The 20346-nt window shown below is 44.4% G+C and overlaps 1 pseudogene; it reads right to left on the bottom strand.

Annotated features, from left to right (window-relative positions):
* Positions 1 to 11011: 11011 nt before the first annotated feature.
* On the bottom strand, positions 11012 to 11290 carry LOC111820731 (60S ribosomal protein L37a-like; annotated as a pseudogene).
* Positions 11291 to 20346: the final 9056 nt, after the last annotated feature.

The following is a 20346-nucleotide window of genomic DNA, read 5'->3' as shown; positions in this document are numbered from 1 at the left end:
AAGAGGCTGGGGCTCCGACACCCGATCCGATGGGGCCAGCTTGCCGGCTTCCTGGCCCGCCTCTAACCTTTGTTTGGGAAGGAAGTTATTCCTCCGGCAAGAACTTCCGACAGGTTTACAAACATCCAGGTTGGGTGGGGGAGGAGAAGCATCCCGGCGCAACAAGGAGTCGTTGTCTTACACCGTGAGTTTGCAGGCTAGGGGTAAGGGAGCCCCAGGGAAGAGAAACGTCCCTGCCATAGGGAGCAGCTCCCTTCTGGCCACAAGAAGACTTGCACGTCACTTGGGTTTCCTCAAGGAGGCTAAAAGCTCCTCCCTTCCATTATCTCCTTTGCTATGAAACCACACAGGGGAAATTGGGAGGTTTTTCGCCAGCCACTACACCCTTTGCAGAGAAGGACTCGGTGCCCAGGCCCAGGTGCACGTGAGGTTACAGGCTGCGGTGAGGTGGTTTGCACCCGGGTGCCGCCCAGGCTTTTTCCTGAACAGTGAGGCAGAAGAGACCCCCACCTGGTTCCTACCAATCGCGTTTACTATAAAAGAGATGAGTGACGAGTTCTAGTTATAAAAAGTTGAGTTGGGAGAGAGCCTGGCGTGGAGGCCCCCGTTTAACTCTTTTCCGACCAGCACACCGTTAACAGGACTGATGTAAGGATATAAGCCCTCCCCCAGTCGCCCGCCTTTCCGGTCCGGAGGATTCCGAGGAAGAAGTCCACAAAGCCTGATTATTTTTAGCCTTTGATGCGAAGCTGATTCACCCCTCCCCTTGCCCCTTCCTTTGAAATGCAGCGTCCTTTTCGTTCCCCAGCAGGGCCGGGACGCCCGAGTTCTCTCGGGAGCTGTCCTTGCGCAAAGCTTGCTCAGTGAGACTCCACGAGCAGGACGTCCGGCCCCTGGCCGCCCAGGGGTGTGGAGGCGGAGCTGGAATTTAAGTATCGCTGCTTCTCACTGTCATGATTTAACCCATCCTTCCATCTGTTCATCGAAGCCGTCTGCATTGAGTATCACTACAGGCACGATCCCATAGAACATTTGGGGGGAGGAGGAGCAAGAAGAGGCGAGGGGTGGGGAGGGGGAGGGGGATCAGTCATCGGTTGAAACTGGTCCCTCAGGGTGTTGTTTCCAAGAAGGGACCGATTACTTAGGAAAACACGGAAATACCCTTTCTATGATTAAAAGAGTCCCTGGGTGGTACAAATGGTTAATGCAGTCAATGAACTTGGCTGCTAACCAAGGCTGGAGGCTAAGTCCACCCAGAGGTGCCTCAGAAGAAAGGCCTGGCAATCTATGGCCAAAAAATCAGCCATTAAAAACTGTATGGAGCACAGTTGTACTCAGACATAAATGGGGGTCGCCATGAGTTGGAGTTGACTAAATGGCAACTGGTTTTGTGTTGTAAAAAAAAAAAAAAAAACAACGTTTTCCAATTAAACATTTTTCGTGTACCAAGTCAATGGGACAAATTACATCAATCATGCCGTACAACTATCCTCAATATCCGTTAGCAATTTTTTTTTGAGGATTAAAGATGTCTAACCCTACAATTTTAGTTACTTAAAAAGGAAGGAGTGTGTCTTTAAAAAAATTATCAAGAAATGTTTCAAAGGTATGAAAAAGTACAATATATTATAACTCACAACTATGAACTCGTAACACCCTGATTAACAGATGTTGACATTTAGCCCTATTGAATTCCTTTTTTTTTAATTTTAAGAGGTAAAACATTACAGATACCAGTTGAAGCCCCCTTGTGGCTCTCTCACTCTTCTTTCTACACCCATTGAGGGGCTGAGTATCTTTCCAGCCCATCATAAGTTGTCTTAAAGTAGCAAGAGAAAGAGAAACTTTCTATAAATTAGCTGTTTCCATTGACAGCATTTCTTTAACTTCTTCCTTTTCTTCAAGTAAGCAACGTCATTATCTCCATCACTACTACTACAACCACCGTCATCATCACGCTCCAATAAAACAAGTCCACGATCCACCACAGATTGCAATACAGTTTCTAAGTCATAGGACATTGATCCTGGAATGGACCTAACAATCACAGCTGAGGAAACAGAAAGCCCAAGAGGCCTGCAAGATCCCAAGGTCCAAGACCCTAATAGGCAAGTTGACAACATTTGGAACCTGGGAACAAGCTTGTTATTCTCCCTAGTGCTCCAGCTATAAGGCACAGACCCTGGGATGGTGGAGGTCCTTGCACGGTTGCCTCTGTTAATGAAAGAGTGAGTGGTCAAATCTGCTCCACAGTGCACATATGGTTGAGCACCTTGAACTTCATCCTAATCAATGAAAACCTTATCACCAGTTGCCTTTGAGTTGATTTTGACTCATGGCAACTCCATGTGTGTCAGAGTACAACTGCGCTCCACAGCGTTTTCAATGACTGGTTTTTTGGAAGTAGATTGCCAGGTCTTTCTTTCAAGGCACCTGTGGGTAGACTCAGACTACCTACCTTTCAGTTAGTAGACGAGCGTGCATTAGCAGTTTACAACACCCCGGGACCCTGAAAACCTATTTAAAACAAAACAAAAAACCAAACCATTTGCCATTCAATCATTTATGACTCATGGAGACCCTGCATGTTAGAGAGTAGAACTGCTCCACAGGTTTTCTTGACTGTAATCTTTATGGAAGGATCACCAGGCTTTTCTTCCATGGTGCTGCTGGGTGGGTTTGAACCATCAACCTTTAGGTTTGTAGTGCAAACCATTTGTGTCACCCAGGGACTGAGAACATTTTGGGGGGAAATTCATCTTGTTACTTAAAATAATGTATGAAATATTTCAAAAAATAGTTTACAACTCTAGCAAAGAATGCTTGGGATCTTTAAAATAGTTTAGTTGGACAGTAGGTTTTCATTAATATGTAAGAGAAAATGTTAGCTAGGAGAATGACATGACCAAAAAAAAAAAAAAAAAAAAAAAAAACCACCAACCAAAAAAAAACTAAAATCCACATTCAACAAAACAAAGCCACAAAAACAACGAAAAAAAGTTACTGGAACCTGTAACCAATTTTTTTTTTTTTAAATTTCAGCTAGAGCTTTATCCTTATTATTTATTTATTTCTTTTTAATAACATTTTATTGTGTTTTCAGTGGGGTTTACACAGCAGTTTAGGCTCCCATTCAACAATTTCTACATGAATTGTTCCCTGACATTGGTTACATTCTTCACAATGTGTGATCATTCTCAATATTTCCATTGTGGTTGTTCTGTTTCCATTAATCTAGTTTCCCTGCCCCTTACATTCTTATTGTTATTTTAAAGTAATTGTTGACCATTTTGGTCTCAGATAGATGATTTTTTTAAGAAGCACAGTACTCATGGGTGATAGTCAATTTTTTTTTTTTAAACACAATCCAATAAAAATGCCAAGAAGCTAGTTGCCCTGGGAAGTTACAGCCCATTTATTTATTGAACGTCTACTACGTACCAGGAAATGAGGCACAGGATAAAAATCACAGTCCCACAGGAGCCAGAGAAAGTGAGGACACGGTCCAGGGGACAGGATTACTGACCCTTTTTTGGAATGCCCTAGTTGAGCTGCTGTTCACAAACTGTAATAGGCCTAATCTGAACAGGCAGCAGCCTTTTGCCTCGTGTGGTTTCTGCACGCGTATTGGCTGGGCTGAGGGGCACAGCTGGTGGCTATGGAAGAGATTTTAAAAATTCCAGAAACACAGTCTTATTAGCTGGGACTCAAAGCCAGGTTTCAGTAACATCAAACTTTAACCCAGCCCAGACTGCTTCCCAGAGTCCTCAGGGGTTGGCATCAGTTTCTCCCCAGGAATCCATGCTGGGCAGAGGGTGGAGGGAGGCCTGCGTGGTAAAGGGCAAGGCAGACAGATACCAAGACCACCCGCAGGGGTACTTCACGCCTTGACTCTTGGCCAGATGGTCACAATGATATCTTATGCTGAGTGGTCAAAATCTACCTCGCATGCATTCACCCACTGTATCCTTCTAACACACTCATGAAGTTGTTGTTCATTGTCACTGAATTGGCTGTGACTTATGGCAACTTTATGTAGAACGTCTGTACGGATAGGGTAATAATAGTGCCTACTTCATGGTTTCTGAAAACCTTATGGATAATAACAGAACCCATGAAGTAGGCCCCATTATTACCCCTATGTAAAGATGAAGAGGAGCCCTGGTGGCACAGTGGTTAAGAGCTCGGCTGCTAACCAAAACTCAGCAGTTCTAATCCATCAGCCACTCCTTGAAAACCATATGGGGCAGTTCTACTCTGTTCTATAGGGTCACTATGAATCAGAATCAACTTGTTGGCAACAGGCTTGGTTTTGGTTTTACAGATAAAGCAAAGCCCAGAAAGCTTAAGTAGCTTCTCCAAGATCACACAACTAAGGAAGTGGTAGAGCTGAGCTTCTTTCTAGTCCCCTGACTCTACAGCCCATGCCTATTTTTTTCTAAAATTAAGGTATATTTACATACCATAAAATTCACCCTTCTCAGTAGTATACAATTTCTACGAGCATTGACAAATATATACAGAGTTGTGTAATTACCACTGCAATCAAGATATAAAACAGTTCCACCCCCCCCCCAAATCCCCTGGTGCCCCTCTGTGGTCACTCCCCTCTTTCCACTCCCAGCCCCCGGCAACCAGTAATTGGTTTTCTGTCCGTTTGGCCTTTTCCAGAATATCATAAATGGAGTCATACAGCTTTTTGAGACGGACTTCTTTCACTTAGCAAAATGCTTTTGAGATTTATTCTTCTGTTGTTGCATGCATCAGTCCTTTGTTCCTTTTTATTGCTGATTAATACTGCATTGTATGGATGTATCACAGTTTATCCACTTGCCCATTGAAGGACATTTGGGTTGTGTCCAGTTTTGGGTGATATGAATAAAGATGTATTTGTGTGTAAGTAAACATTTGTGTACATCTGGTGGCACAGTGATTAACAGCTCGGCTGCTAACCAGAATGCCAGCAATTCAAATCCACCAGCCACTCCTTGGAAACCCTATGGGGCAGTTCTACTCTGTCCTGTAGGGTCACTGTGAGTCTCGATCAGCTCTATGGCAATGGGTTTGGTTTTTTTGGTGTACAAGTTACTGTGTGATCCTAAGTTTTCATTTCTCTTGGGTAAATACCTAGGAGTGGGATTGCAGAGCCCATGCTTCTAACCAGTCTCCAAGATGCTGTGAATTGGGTACTCAAACCTGAAACCAAACCCATTGCTGTTGAGCCGATTCCGACTCATATCGACCCTATAGGACAGAGTAGAACTGCCCCATAGGGTTTCCAAGGCTGTAAATCTTTACGGAAGGAGACTGACACACCTTTCTCCAGAGGAGCAAGGAGGGGCTGGTGGGTTCCAACTTCGATCTTTAGATTAGCAGCCGAGCACCTTAACCACTGCACCAGCAGGGCTCCTATTAGATAGTCAGGACCCTGGAAATGTAAGTCTCCACCTGATCAGAGAGGGCATGGAAAGAAGGAGAATTTTTTTTTTTGTTGCACACACTTACAAAAAACTCAAATAATTATATTTTTTGCTCTCATTTTCACATATTTAGTGCATCAAAAATGATAATTTTAGTGAGAATGGTTGTGCAATTCGAAGAATGATAATTTTATAATCATAACAGTTAAAGGCTTAAGCTTAAAATGTGGTTTTATGTCTGTAGAGTGCTAAAAGCTAAATACTACTTTTAAAAAAAAAAACTATTTGTAATCTTAATTTTCATACCCCAAACAAACAAAACTCAACCTCCCCTACCCCCATCCTCTGATGGCACATACATTTCTGGGTGTTTTATGCCACTTTGAAAGCTACGCTGGTTAGACCCAGGTGCTCAAACAGAAGGTGCAGATGAAGTTTTGTTTCCTTCTCCTCTTTAGAATTTTGCTCTTTCCTTGTAGGTTTTTTTGAACTTAATCCCATCCTCCCCCACCTCCCAAACCCTTCCCTTAGTCTCACCTATCATCTGCCTTGGGAGAGGGAGCAGTCTCCTGGCTACGTTCGGTTAAACTCTTTATACCGAGTTGAGTCGAGGACACTGAAACATCAGCCAGTCCAAGTCACCCTACTCTGTGTCCTGATGTCAGTATGCAAGAAGTGTGTGAAACACGTCCCACTCCTAATGAAACTGTTCTTCCCATTTTTGCATGGTGAGTCAGCGGCCCTCCCACAAATAGGTTCTAGTGAATCAACAAAATGATACAGGATTTGGTAAAAAGAATCCACCTGCCATGCTGACCCCACTGTAGGTAGAGGGGATCGCTTCCTCTCCTTTTTTGGGCTAGAGGTATTGAGAAACTCTCTGATAATTAATGCCTGAGTAACTTTCAGTTACTCAAATTGTTAATGTTTGGCTGCTAACTGAAAGATCGGTAGTTTGAGTCCACTCAGAGGCGCCTCAGAAGAAAGGCCTGGTGATCTACCTCTGAAACATAAGACAATGAAAACCCTGTGGGTCACAATTCTACTCTGATGCATATGGGATTGCCGTAGCTGGAATTGACTGGAGGGCAACTGGTACTGGCAATCACTATAGAAAGGTTCACATTTAGCACAGACATAAGCAAGGATAAGAGGAAGCCTTCATCTTTGTGTCCTACGGGGTCACTTTTAGATGCCACGTGATATCTTTTGAGGTTCCTGAGCATCTTAGCCTGGGTTCTCCTGAAAACAGAGCCTAATATGAAGGCATACATGTGAGTAGTAAGTCGTTCCTGGGTGGTGCAAAGAGGTTAAGTGCTCAACTACTAGCCAAAAGGTTGGTGGCTTGAATCCACCCAGAGGTGCCTCAGAAGACAGGCCTGGAGATTTGCTTTTGGAAGGTCACAGCCTTGAAAACCCTATGGAGCACAGTTTTGCTTTGACACACTCAGGGTTGCCATGAGTCAATGGCTCGACAGCAGCTAACAACAACAACAACAGCAACGTGTGAGTAGTGTATTTGAGAGTGAAGAAAAGGAAGGAGGGAGAACCGATAAAAAGAGTTACTGAGTCGGTCTCCACTATGTGCCACTGATTGCTTGGTCTTTGAGACCTCCTGAGAAGCTTTACGAAATGTATCTCGGGAACACCCTGAGTGGGGAGGCAGAGGAAACAGGAAGACATTTGTCCTTCTACTCCCAACTTCAGTGGTCAAGGGCTGCCCCCTGCACTCACCTGGTCTATGGCAGAGTGGGGGGAAAGCCAGGGACAAGATCCCCAGGTAGGCCTGTGGGTTACACGACGTCACTTAAACAACTCCTGGAGCTAGTTGGGCATTTGACTGTCTTGATGAGTTGTTGTTGGATGCTGTTGAGTCAATTCCGACTCATAGTGACCGCATGTGTTAGAGAGTAGAACTGCCCCACTGGGTTTTCTAGTATGTAATCTATATGAAAACAGATTGCCGGTCTTGCTTCTTCGGAGTCGCTGGGTGGATTCCAACTGCCAACCTTTTAGTTAGCAGCTGAGTGCTTAGTCATTGCGCCACCAGGGCTCCTCTCTTGCTGAGTAAGTGGCAAAACTATTTGATACACTTGGAATCTCCTGGTTCTTGGAGCCAGCCCTTGTCTTCCTGTAGCCCTGACTATAAAATTTTGGGTGCCTTACATGAGCTGGCAGGAATTTCTACAAAGGAGGGGCCTAGGGGCAGCCATCTGGTTGGACTTTGGGTAGGTCTTGAAGCTGTTTGCATAGCAGATGTTGTTTTTACTTACAATGTTTATTTGGTGGTGGCTGAGCATACAGAAGGGAGTTGAAGGGGGGCGGTGCAAACTCTTGACAAAGCCACCAAGGGTGAGGTCCTTCACGAACAAGTTCTGTTCGTGGTAGCCCAGAGTCTTCAAGGCTTTCCATGCTTGCTCTCTCTTTACAACATTATGCAGAGTATTTGCTTGGACTCTTTCCCATTCTCGTTTTGTGTGCCAATCTGGCCTGCCCACTGTCTCAGCCTGGGGAGCAGGTGAAGGTGAGTAGAGGAGAAATAATCTCCCAGCACAGCAGGTTTGGGTGCCAAGCTTTCAGGGAAATGTCTTCAACCCCCAAAGTTCATGACTCCCAGGTTGCAGGCTATGCCATCCAAGCACAACAGTGAGAGCTAGAGGTTATGCGCTGTACTCTGGCGCCAAGTTTTCACTGTGGCGATCACATGCATCACCTTGCCTAATCAGCCCTCCTACACCTGAAGAAGAGGTAACCTGTTCAGTGTGTTGTTTGTGTTCCTTGTGCATGTCTTTGCTTGAAAAGCAGTCATGAATTACCATGTATCTATAATCCTTGGCAATTGTCTCTTAAACTTGAGTTCACTCCTGGTAAACATCTTCTTTTCAATGGCCGCCTTCTATGCCCCAGTTGTTTAGACCCGAGGAGGAAGTGGGGAAGCCAGGTGAAGAGACTTGCCTGGAATTCCTTTGCTTTGTGGCTTTGCTCACATGCGTCTCCCCTTTCATTCTCTCTTCCTGTCCCTGCTTCCAGCCATCAAATTCTCCCCATCCTTTAAGCCCCACTTCCTCCAGGGCATCTGTGTACTCCAGTTCTCAGGGAGTCACCTTCTCTTCTGAAACCAGAACACCTCTCTGCTCAACTCACTTGGCCATGAATCAGTACTGCCTGATGACAGCTGTGGTCTTGTAATTTATCTTTTCAGGTACTTCTGCCTTTCTTTATCCCTCCTCCAGTAGATTGTAAGTTCTTTGATTTAAATTTCTTTGTAACCACCACAGGAGCTAATCCAGTGTCATTTCTCTCCCTTTTTGAAAATAGTATAAATGCTAGTTGTTGTTTCTATCAATTGTGATAAAATTATATATAACAAAATATTTGCCATTTCAACATTTTTGTGCGTAGAATTCAGTGATACCACTTATACTCACCATGTTGTACAACCATCACCACTATCTATTTCCAATTTTTTTTTGTTATTCTTAACAGATACTCAGAGCCCCCTAAGCATTAACTCCTCCAATAAATGCTTCTTGAATCAATGGATGAATTAAAAAAAAAAAAAGACACGTGAGGATTTGGGAAAGGAGGCTCTGACGAGCAATACTTCTACTGGGTCTTAAATGAGTTTGAGAAACTACCTGGTCTTGGGCTCTATCTCCAGCGTCCAAATAACGAACACTTTGTAGAATGCTTGTCAGGTTTGCTTGCTAGCATCTCCTTTCCTTCCTTCTTTCCTCCTTCCGTCCCTCCTTCTCTCCCTCTCTCCTTCCTCCCTCCCTCCCTTCTTCCATCCATCCTCTAACTTCCACAAACATTTATTGAATGCCATTCCTAAAGTGTCATCATTAACAGTGTAGGCTTCAGAAAGGGATCACCCCGATTCAAATCCTGTCTCTACTAGTCTGTGTGAACTTGGGCAAGTGACTCCAGCTCTCTGAGCTTCATTTTCCTCATTTGTAAATGGCACAATAGTTGTGGCCTGTTAGGGTTGTTGTGCAGGTAAGAAGAGGTAATGCATATAAAGCATTTGGCAGATGAACACGATTTGATGCCTGTCCTTGGGGAGCTCACTATCCAACGGGGAGAAGTGCACTACCACAGCTGTATGTTTTAAGTTGGCTTCCCAGAAGCAGACTTGAGAGGTGATCCCAAGAAGCGCTGGTAAGGGAGTGGGGACACGGGAGAGAGACAATGCAGGATACACTAACGAGCAGGCTACCACTGTGGACATTTGGGGCTCAGTTCTGCTGGGGACCTCTGGAAGAGTGCAGAGAACACACCTCAGAGTTGTCTTGCTTACTTCCATGGACAAGGAAGTTGTATTTTTCACCATCTCCTGTTAGTCATTGCTTGAGGGCTGCCCCCAAAGGCTTACTTCCCGTGTACTTTCAGCTTGCCTTCCACAGGTAGCCAGACAAGCCCTCAGGCCAGGAGTCCAAAGTGCTTGCAGAAGAAAGAAGAAAGCCTGAGGTCGGGTGTGCACTGGCCGATGTGCTGGCTGCTATTCGTAGGGCATTGACTACGGAAACACTTGTTAGGAGTTACTTCTGTCATCTGCAAGAGCAAGGAGTCCAGAATGGTTGTGAATGCTGATGGAGAAATCTATTGGAATGTTTTAAGTATGGGGAAAATGCCTCCGACGAGAATCCCACTGCCTCTGTAAAGAAGAATTTGTTGTAATGTGGCAACTCTCAAATCTCAGCATCCACCAGGCCCTTCCAGCACTCATGGGGAGAAGGGCTAGGCCCTAATTGCCTCACTGGGGGTTTGCACCCAGTTGACAGCTCGACTGCTAACTAAACGGTCTGCAGTTTGAATCCACCAGCCGCTCCTTGGAAACCCTATGGGGCAGTTCTACTCTATCTTAGAGGGTCGCTATGTGTCGGAATCGACTTGATGACAATGGATTTGGTTTCCCGTTATGTCAGCAGAGTGCACAGCTGCAGCAGGAAAGAGCAAACTCATGGATTCGCAAAGGATAGTGCTGTTTCCCGCACCCTGCTTCTTAAAACTTGAGATAGCAGAGGAAAAGGGAAAAATGTGCAAAAAGCACAGCAAATTAGGGGAAGAGCTGTTGCAGTTTTGCTTTATATGTTCCTCATTAAGTCAAGAGTTTCTGCCTTTTTCCTGCCATGATTGTTTCCGGAACTCACAGTTGAAAGGAAATGGGGTTGTGAGTACAGCAGGAGAGAATTCAAGCTGGGGCTCCGGTATTGCTCTGGAGTTGTTCCTTACTCCACAGAGAGCTTTAGTGAGTCCATTGGAGCTTCAGGGCAAGTCTGGCTTGTAGGCATAGCAGACTAGGAGGTGTGGAGACAAGGTGATTTAAAGGTGCTTGTAGGACACGCTCAGATTCACAGTTCCTCACCCCATTCTCACTCCTGTGGTTTTGACTTTTTATATTCGTCTTTGTCTGTATCAGAGAGTAAGCAACCTGAGGGCAAGGATGATGCCTTACTCACATTGTGCTTACCTGCAGTGTTCAAAACCATGTGGGCTGACTCGAGATGTTTAAGGGAGCTGCTGCTTCTTTTTTTATTTGTTGCATAGGTTAACCCATTTATTAGAGGTTAGAGATGTTTCAGGAGCATCTACTGGTCTTTCAATTCCTTCGGTCTTCTGTCGGTGGCCTTTCCTATGACTGTGGAGGCGGTGTGGTAGGTCCAGGCACCATCAACTACTCTTTTCATGCAGGAACCCCAATGGCAGATCCCCACAGCTCATCTTTTCATTTTGCTTTTGTTGCAGAAGGAGCAAGTGTACTTGGTGTGTTGGCCGATATCAATTTTCTTCACCATTTTCCTGAGGGGGACCCATTATGGGGCCTCCTATTTACCAATGATTCTGACCTTCTTGGTGCATTTGGCCATGTCACCACAAACTATTCGGAGCCCAGAGAGTAAAGGAGCTTCTCGGAAAGTAAACGTTACTGGAAGGTATGGCCCTTTATAGCCTGACTGTCTGTCACCACTGGTCAGATACTGAGAGCAGGGCCCAGGGGTCTGGGGCACTGGGTAGTTGCCTCTTGGGAGGACTGCACAGTGCTGGGGAAGGGAAAAACTCAAGAGGGAGTTGAAGTTGAACCAAAACTTCCTCCATTTGCTTCCCAATTTTGGCTAGAGCTGGCCTTGTTTCTGGCTCCTCACGTCTAATTATACGGATTCAAAAAAGGCTCCTTCTGGAAGTTGAGGCAAGTTCTCTAGGAGCCAAGGTCCTGACTGTGGATTCCTCCAGCTGGGCTCTGGAGGGCTAGGTATCACCAGGGTGGAAGAATGGGTGGTGGTTTGGGATTGAAGTCATCTTTGTCGAATAGCCCATTGTTCTCCTTCACCCTCTGGGAGAGAGGATCAGAAGTTCACTGCATGGCCCTCAGGAAGTTCCTAGCAGCTCTATTTATAATAGCAAGATTTTGAAATGACCCAAATATCTGACAATAGATGATTGGTTAGATAAAGCATGCTTCAGACAGCCATTGGAATTCTATTCAGCCATTAAAAATGATGTCATGAATGATTGTTTATTGATATGATACAAGGATATTATATATAAGAAAAGAAAAAAGCAGCAGAATGTCATTTCAATTTGTAAATACACATACACATATACACATACAAGATATATGTATATACCTACAAGAACACATGTAATATTTGTAAGTGCATTATATATGATACACAGACACACACACACACACACGCACACAAGAATATATTTATGTATATGGGAGTCCCAGCGTGGTACAAATGGTTAATGTGCTCAACTGCTCACCAAAAGGCTGGAGGTTTGAGTCCACCCAGAGGCACTTCAGAAGAAAGGCCTGGGGCTCTACTTCTAAAAAAATCAGCCATTGAAAACTCAGTGGAGCACAGTTCTACTCTGACACACACGAGGTTGCCATGAGTTGGAGTGAATCTGACAGGAACTGGTTTATATATACATACATACATATATATGTATGTATGTGTCTACATAGGCCCTGGGTGGTGCAAACAGTTACTGCTCGACTACTAACCTAATGGTTGGTGGTTTGAACTCATCCAATGGCACTGTGGAAGAAAGACCTGGCCATCTGCTTCCATAAAGATTATAGCCAAGAAAACCCTATGGAGGACAGTTCTACCTTGTAACACACTGGGTTGCCATGAGCTGGAGCCAACTTGGCAGCAGTGGGTTTATATATCTTTCTTACATATACCATCTATTTAAGATATTTCATATGATGAAGGTTTACAGAGCAAACTAGTTTCTCATTAAACAATCAGTACACATATTGTTTTGTGACATTGGTTACCAACCTCACGACATGTCAACACTCTCCCCTTCTCGACCCTGGGTTCCCCATTACCAGCTTTCCTGTCCCCTCCTGACTTCTTGTCGTTGTCCCTGGACTGGTGTGCCCATTTAGTCTCATTTTGTTTTTGGGTCTGTCTAGTCTTTGATTGAAGGGTGAACTTCAGGAGTGACTTCATTACTGAGCTGAAAGGGTGTCCAGGGGCCATACTCTCAGGGTTTCTCCAGCCTCTGTCAGACCAGTAAGTTTGTTTTTTGTGAGTTAGAATTTTGTTCTACATTTTTCTCCAGCTATGTCCAGGACTCTCTACTGTGATCCCTGTCAGAGCAGTTGGTGGTGGTAGCCGGGCACCGTCTAGTTGTACTAGACTCAGTCTGGTAGAGGCTGTGGTAGTTGTGGTCCATTAGTCCTTTGGGCTAATCTTTCCCTTGTATCTTGGGTTTTCTTCATTCTCGCTTTGAGCCGGTGCACTTTCTGCTGGCTCCCTGAGATTCTCTCTATACTTCAGGTCCTTGCTTGCCTGGGGCTCTGTGCTGCCCACTGAACCACTTGGACTGATGACTCAGATGGACAAGACTTTTGGAATGTACTCTCTATCTCTCCTGGGACTGCTCTGCCTCCTGCATCCCCTCAGGTACTGTCTACAGGGAGGGGCCTGCCATCTGGTCACAAAAGAGGTCTGGAGAGACTGGAGAGAGGTGCAGAGTGGGGGAAACCTGGATGTCCAGGCCTAGGGCCAAGAGCACTGAGTCAGGGTAGGACTCTTTGGTTCTGCCCGAAGCCTGGAGTATGAATATTATGCAGAAGTGTGTTCTAGGTTTGCAACTCCTGTGATTTCGGACGATACTTTTGAACCACTAGTACTCACTGCCTCTCCTCGAGGTCCTGTGCACTGGATTTTATCCTGACAGCCACTGGGACTTATAAAAATGGCTTCAAGAGGAGAGTGAGTAGCTTGGGCAGGTTTGTGTTTGTAGAAGGTCACCCTGGAGGCCAGAAGACTGTTGGGAGACCCTTGTGATAGATAGCCTGGGGGAGAGGCACTGAGGTTTCCCTTGGGGCGCAGGGTGGGGTGGAGGGGACAGGGTGGGTGGGAATTCTCCCCTCCCGCCGTCTTATGTCTTTCATGCCTTTCACTGTGGGCTACGGTCTACATATGGCGGCAGGAAGGTTTTCTGCATTCTTCAAAGCAAGGACGTAGATCTTCTGGATGCTGTTTTCAAGGGTGTTTCAGGGAGCTGTCTGTAACAAGAGTTTCGTTCATGGCATTTTGCAATCCAGTTCTAGGGCTGGGTAGGGGCTGGGAGGACGGGACTTCTGTTCTTCCTGCTGCACTCAGCTCTGCATCCCCACTGGCAAGTGGTCCTCCTCCTCTCCTTCCCACTTGCCTCTTCCTCTTAGATCTGCCTTCCCAAACCGAGGTTGACAAGGGCTCTGGGAGGCTGCGTTTCAGTTCTCAGGAAACCTGAGACTCAGTTAAGGGGAGGCTAGGAAAAAGTAGGAGCCCTGGTGGCTCTGTGGTCAAGCATTTGACTGCTAACCAAGAGGTCGGCAGTTCAAATCCACCAGCTGCTCATTGGAAGCTCTATGGGGCAGCTCTACTCTGTCCTGAGTTGGAATCAACTGGACAGCAGTGGGTTTTTTGGTTTAAGGAAAAGTAACTTTTGCCTCAGATGCCCGACTGTTTTATTATGCATGCTTCCTTCTTTCTCACTGTTTTTTGGAAAGGCTGAAAATAAACACTTTTGTAATACTGACTTGTAATTCACACTTTCCTGACAAGTTACTCAAACTGCAGCCACAGCCACTAAAGAGGGTTTGACGCAAGCCTTGTTCAGCAGGCACTTTCTAATTCAGAATGTTCCAGTGCAGTTGACCTGGCTCCCTCTAACTAGTTGAGGGGATGCTTAATCTGGGAACTTCAGGTTGGAACTCACCACCAGGGTCTCAACCACAGATTCAGACTTCTGAACACAACTTACTTTTTCAAGTAATATCATAGAAACATTGAAAACCGAACTTGGAAGGGACCATGGAAATCTGTTAATTAAAGACTCTTATTCTTTATGCCAGAGAGGTGACATTTCTACTTAAAATTACGAGCCTGGTTGGTGGCAGAGTTAGGTATAAAATCCCAAACTCTGGACTCCTGATCCTGTGGGTTCCATTAATCCACATTTTATGAATTTCTTGGATTTTATTTCTTTCATTTAACTTTTTATGGTGGAAAATCTCAAACCTATAGGAAAGTAGAGAATATAGTTTAATGACTCCCATGTACCCATTGCTCAATTTCAATAGTCATCAACATTCTGATGTTCTTGTTTTATCTCCTCCCTTTCCCAAGCAACCAGATAGGCTTCATACCATTGTGTCCTTTAATGGGGCAATATGTTACTCTAACAGAGAAAGCTTAAAAAAATAAATAAATGTAAGCACAGTGTCATTATCACATCCACAACATTAACAATAATTCCTTTAAGTCATAATAACCCATCCATGCTCAATTTTTTTCTGGTTGTGTCAAAAATGTCTCTTTGCAGTTTTTTTTTTTTTTTAAATCATCATCTGAACAAGGTCCACACATTACATTTTGTTGATGTGTTTTTTTAAGCTGTAATAGTCCTTCCCCCCATCCTTCCCCACGCCATGTGTTTGTTGAAGAAACTGGGTCATCTGTCCTTTAGAATTTCCCACATTTCACATGTAGCTGATTGTATCCTTCTGGTGCCTTTCAATATATTTCTCCATCTCGTTTCCTCTAAGCTGGTACTTAGAGGTAGGGTAGTGGCTCTCAATCGAGGGTGATTTTGCCTTCCAGGGGGCATTTGACAATGTCTGGAGACATTTTTGGTTGTCACAAATGGGTGATACTATTGGCATCTAGTGGGTAGAGGCCAGGGCTGCTGCTGAACATCCTACAACCCACAGGAGAGGTCCCCACAGCAAAGAATTATCCAGCCCAAAATATCTGTAGTGCTGAGATTGAGAAACCCTGGCCTAGTGTCTTAGTCAAGGTTCTCTAGAGAAATGGAACCTGTGATATGTAACCATCTCATTGCAAATGGTTAAGCGCTAGACTATTAAACAAAAGGTTGGCAGTTCGAATCCACCCAGAGTCACCTCAGAAAACAGGCCTGGTGATCTGCTTCTGAAAGGTCACACACAGCCTTGAAAATCATATGGAGTGGTTCTACTCTCTGTAGCACATAGGGTTTACATTAGTTGAAATTGACTCAATGGAAACTAATAACAACAATATGTATGTGTATACATATATATATATATATAGAGAGAGAGAGAGAGACAGAGAGACAGAGAGACAGAGAGACAGAGAGATTTACTTCAAGGAATTGGTGCACACAACTGTGGGGGGCTAACAAATCCAGACTCCGTAAGTCAGGGACTGGAAAGAGTCAGTGAAAGTTCTGCTAAAATATTTATTTATATTTGGAGGCAGACCACACCCCAGGGAAAATCCCTTTTTGCTTTCAAGGTCTACAGCTGATTGATTCACTACACTACATTAGATTACATTACGGAAGGTAATCTGCTCTACCCAAAGGCAACTGATTTAATCATATGTGACTACTCCATAACAGCACATCTAACAACTCCATAACAGCAACCTGACTAGTGTCTGGCTGAACAACTGGAAACCATAGCCTAGCCAAGTTGACACACAAAATTAATCATTACACCTAGAAACGTGATTCGATTCCAGTTCTTTCTTCTTTTTTTGCAAGGATATTTTTGGTGATACTGCGTACTTCCTATTACAACACATGAGGAGGACACAGTGTCTGATGTTAAGATGATGTTTAGGTTAATCAGTAGGCTCGGGTGGGGTCAGTGTGACACCGCCATTATAAAGTTTCCCATCAATAGAATGATCTCATAACTTATCATCCAAACTTGGTAGTTTTGAGAGTGAAAGGAAGACCTTTAATAGGGAAAAACTAGAAATGTCTCTGGCAAACAGGAACATGTGACCATCTTACCCACTGACATTTCAACTGCTTTATTCATCTCCGTGGGAGAAAGATGTGGCAGTCTGCTTTTGTAAAGATTACAGTCTTGGAAACCCTGTGGGGCAATTCTACTCTGTCCTGTAGGGTTGCTGTGAGTTGGAATTGACTCCATGGCAGTGGGTTTGGTTTGAGTTTATTCATCTCGAATTCACTTTTGTTTATTTATTTTTGGTTTGTTTGTTTTTCACTCTTTATAAAATTTACATGGGCACATAATTTAGAGTCACATAATTCTCCTAGACTTGTTGCAACAGCAGTTCCTTCCTCCCTCTCCACTTTCCCTTTCCAAGAGGCAATCACTTTCAATTCTTTTAGGTGGTCCTTTTAATATTTACCGTGACAGAAAGGGCCACATAAACCAGAGACCGCATCAGCCTGAGACCAGAGGAACTAGATGGTGCCCGGCTACCACTGATGACTGTCTTGACAGAGAACACAACACAGAGTCCCTGATGGAGCAGGAGAAAAGTGGGGTGCCGAACTCAAATTCTAGTAAGAAGACCAGACTTAATGGTCTAACTGAGACTGGAGGAACCCCAGAAAGCGTGGGCCTCAGACTTTCTGTCAACTCGGAACTAAAACCATTCCCGTGGCCAACTCTTCAAAGATTAGACTGGACTATGGGACATAAAATGACACTCGTGGAGAGTGTGCTTCTTAGCTCAAGTAAATACATGAGACTAAATGGGCAGCTCCTGTACAGAGGTGAGGTGAGAAGGCGGAGAGGGTTAGGAGCTGGTTGAATGGACACGGGAAATCAAGGGTGGAAAGGAAGAATGTGCTGTCACTGTGTAGAGAGAGCAATTGGGGTCACATAACAATGTATGTATAAATTTTGTATGAGAGACTAACTTGAATTGTAAACTTTCACTTAAAGTACAACAGTATAATAAAATTAAAAAAAAATTACCATCACATATCCAAATAATGTGCTTAAGTTGCTCTTTCTTGATTTATATGTTTTGGCTATTTTCTAATGACTTCTCCCTGTAGAATGCGATTACTTCTCTCTTCAGATAATGTTCCCCATCCTCCTGTACTAGCACCTTTCCCATCCCTTCATGTACTCAGAATAGTTAAATTCTAATTTTGGTTGTCTGCTCATATTTAAGAATGGGGTATTAAAAACTAATAAGAGGGAGCGGAGCTAACATGGCACCCTAGACAGATGCATCATGCCATCCTTCTGCAGCAAAGACCTGAAAAACTAAGTAAAACAGATACACATGTCAATTCTGGAAACCTGAGCAGCCCTGGTAGCACAGTGGTTAAGAGTTTGGCTGCTAACCAAAACGTTGGCAGTTCAAATCCACCAGCCGCTCGTTGGAAACTCTGTGGGGCAGTTCTACTCTGTCCTATAGGGTTGCTGTGAGTCGGACTTGATGGCAACAGGTTTTGTTTTGGCTTAAGTAACAAATGAAGGGATAAAGAACTAGATCAAGCATTTAATAGAAGAAGAAACTGAAGGAAAACAGAGAACGAGAAGAATTACAGACTGGAGGACCTGCCAACTAACACAGCACAATGTGACCATCTTGGAGCATAGCCAGCAACGATCCCGGCAAATTCACAGAACTCCCAACAGCAGACACAGCACCCAGTAACCAGAGAAACACGTTTTCCCACCCCTCAACCTTCTGCCCTGTGTACCAGCTCCACCTCTTCCCAACAGACCATGCCTCACTGCCTTGGCTACAGATCCACCTGCCCACCACCACCCAGTGTCCCCCTGGCCCTCACTCTCCAGCTCCCACTGTGCCATTTTTCCCCCTTTCCTCCTCTTCCTTCTCCCTCTCACCAAGCCCTGTGTACCATCTCTACCCCTTCCCACTGGGACATGCCAAGCCACCATGGGTAGAGAGCAACTGGCCCATCACCATCCTGGGTCCACCCAACCCCAACCTGCTGGCTCCCACCGTGCCATTTTTTCTGTTTCTCCTTTCTTCCTTTTCTTTCTCCCTCCCACCTAGCCCTACATGCCACCTCTACCTCTTTCCACCAGGCCTCACCGCAATGCCACAGGTAGAAAGCTACTGACCTGCTGTCACCTGGGTCCCTTCTGCCCCAACCCACCCCCACTTGCCCCTACCTGTGAGCTGCCACCATGCCATTTCCCCCCTCCCTTCTTTTTCTTTCTTCTTTCTACCTAGCCCCATATGCCACCTCTACCCCTTACTTCTGGGCCAAGCCACACCATGGTGGCTGGAGAGACACCAGCCTGCTGCCATCCCACGCCCACCCTTGCCCCCACCTGATGCCCTTGCTACCCCATTTTCTCTCTCTCTTTTCCCTTCCTCCTTTTCTTTCTCCTTCCCACCTAGCCCCGTATGCTACCTCCTCCCCTTTCCACCAGGTAACACTACACTGATGCAGCTAGAGAGCCACCAGCCCTCCACTGCCCCAGGTCCACCCTGACCCCATCTACTGCCTCCTGTCATGTCATTTTCCCCTTTCTTCCTTTTCTTTCTCCTTCCCACCTAGCCCCATACATCACCTCCCCTTCCAAAATCAACCATAAAAGACAAGGAAGGACATTATATAATGATTAAAGGGACAATCCACTGAGAAGACATAACCTTAATAAATATCTATGCACCCAATGACAGGGCTCCAAAATACATAAAACAAACTCTAACAGCACTGAAAAGAGAAATAGATAGTTCCACAATAATAGTAAGAGACTTCAACACACCACTCTCAGTAAAGGACAGAACATCTAGAAGAAACAACAAAGATACAGAAGATCTAAAGGCCAAAATCAACCAACTTAACCTCATAGACATATATAGAAAACTCCACTCAACAGCAGAAAGTATACATCCTTTTCCAACACACATGGAACATTCTCCAGAATAGACCTCATTTTAGGCCACAAAGCAACTCTCAAAAAAACCTGAAACATTAACATAATACAAAGCATTCTCTCTGATCACAAGCCACAAAAGTAGAAATCAATAACAGGAAGAGCAAGGAAAAAAAATCAAATATATATAGAAACTGAATAAAACCTTGCTTAAAAACAACTCGGTAAGAGAAGAAACCAAAGAGGAAATAAAAAGAATTCCAAGAATTAAGAGAGAATGAAAACACATCATACCAAAACCTTTGGGACACAGCAAAGGCAGCGCTCAGAGGTCGATTTATAGCAATAAATGCAACATCAAAAAAGAAGAATGGGCCAAAATCAAAACGTTAGTCCTACAACTTGAACAAATAGAAAGAAAACAGCAAAAGAAGTCCACAGCCACCAGAAGAAAGGAAATAATAAAGATTAGAGCAGAAATAAATGAGATAGAGAACAGAAGAACAATAGAAAGAATCAACAAGACCAAAAGTTGGTTCTTTGAAAATATCAACAAAATCGATAAACCATTGGCCAAACTGGCAAAAGAAAAACAGGAAAGGAAGCAAATAACCCAAATAAGAAATGAGATGGGGAACATTACAACAGACCCAACTGAAATAAAAAAGATCATAACAGAATACTATGAAAAACTGTACGCCAACAAATTTGAAAACCTGAGAAATGGCAAATTTCTAAACACACACCACCTACCTAAACTAACACAAGCTGAGATAGAAAATCTGAACAGATCCATAACAA

This window comes from Trichechus manatus, unplaced genomic scaffold, assembly GCF_000243295.1.
Source record: "Trichechus manatus latirostris isolate Lorelei unplaced genomic scaffold, TriManLat1.0 scaffold00004, whole genome shotgun sequence".
Classification (NCBI taxonomy): Eukaryota; Metazoa; Chordata; class Mammalia; order Sirenia; family Trichechidae; genus Trichechus; species Trichechus manatus.
The sequence above is the reverse complement of the archived record's forward strand: the minus strand, read 5'-3'. Positions and strand labels throughout refer to the sequence as shown.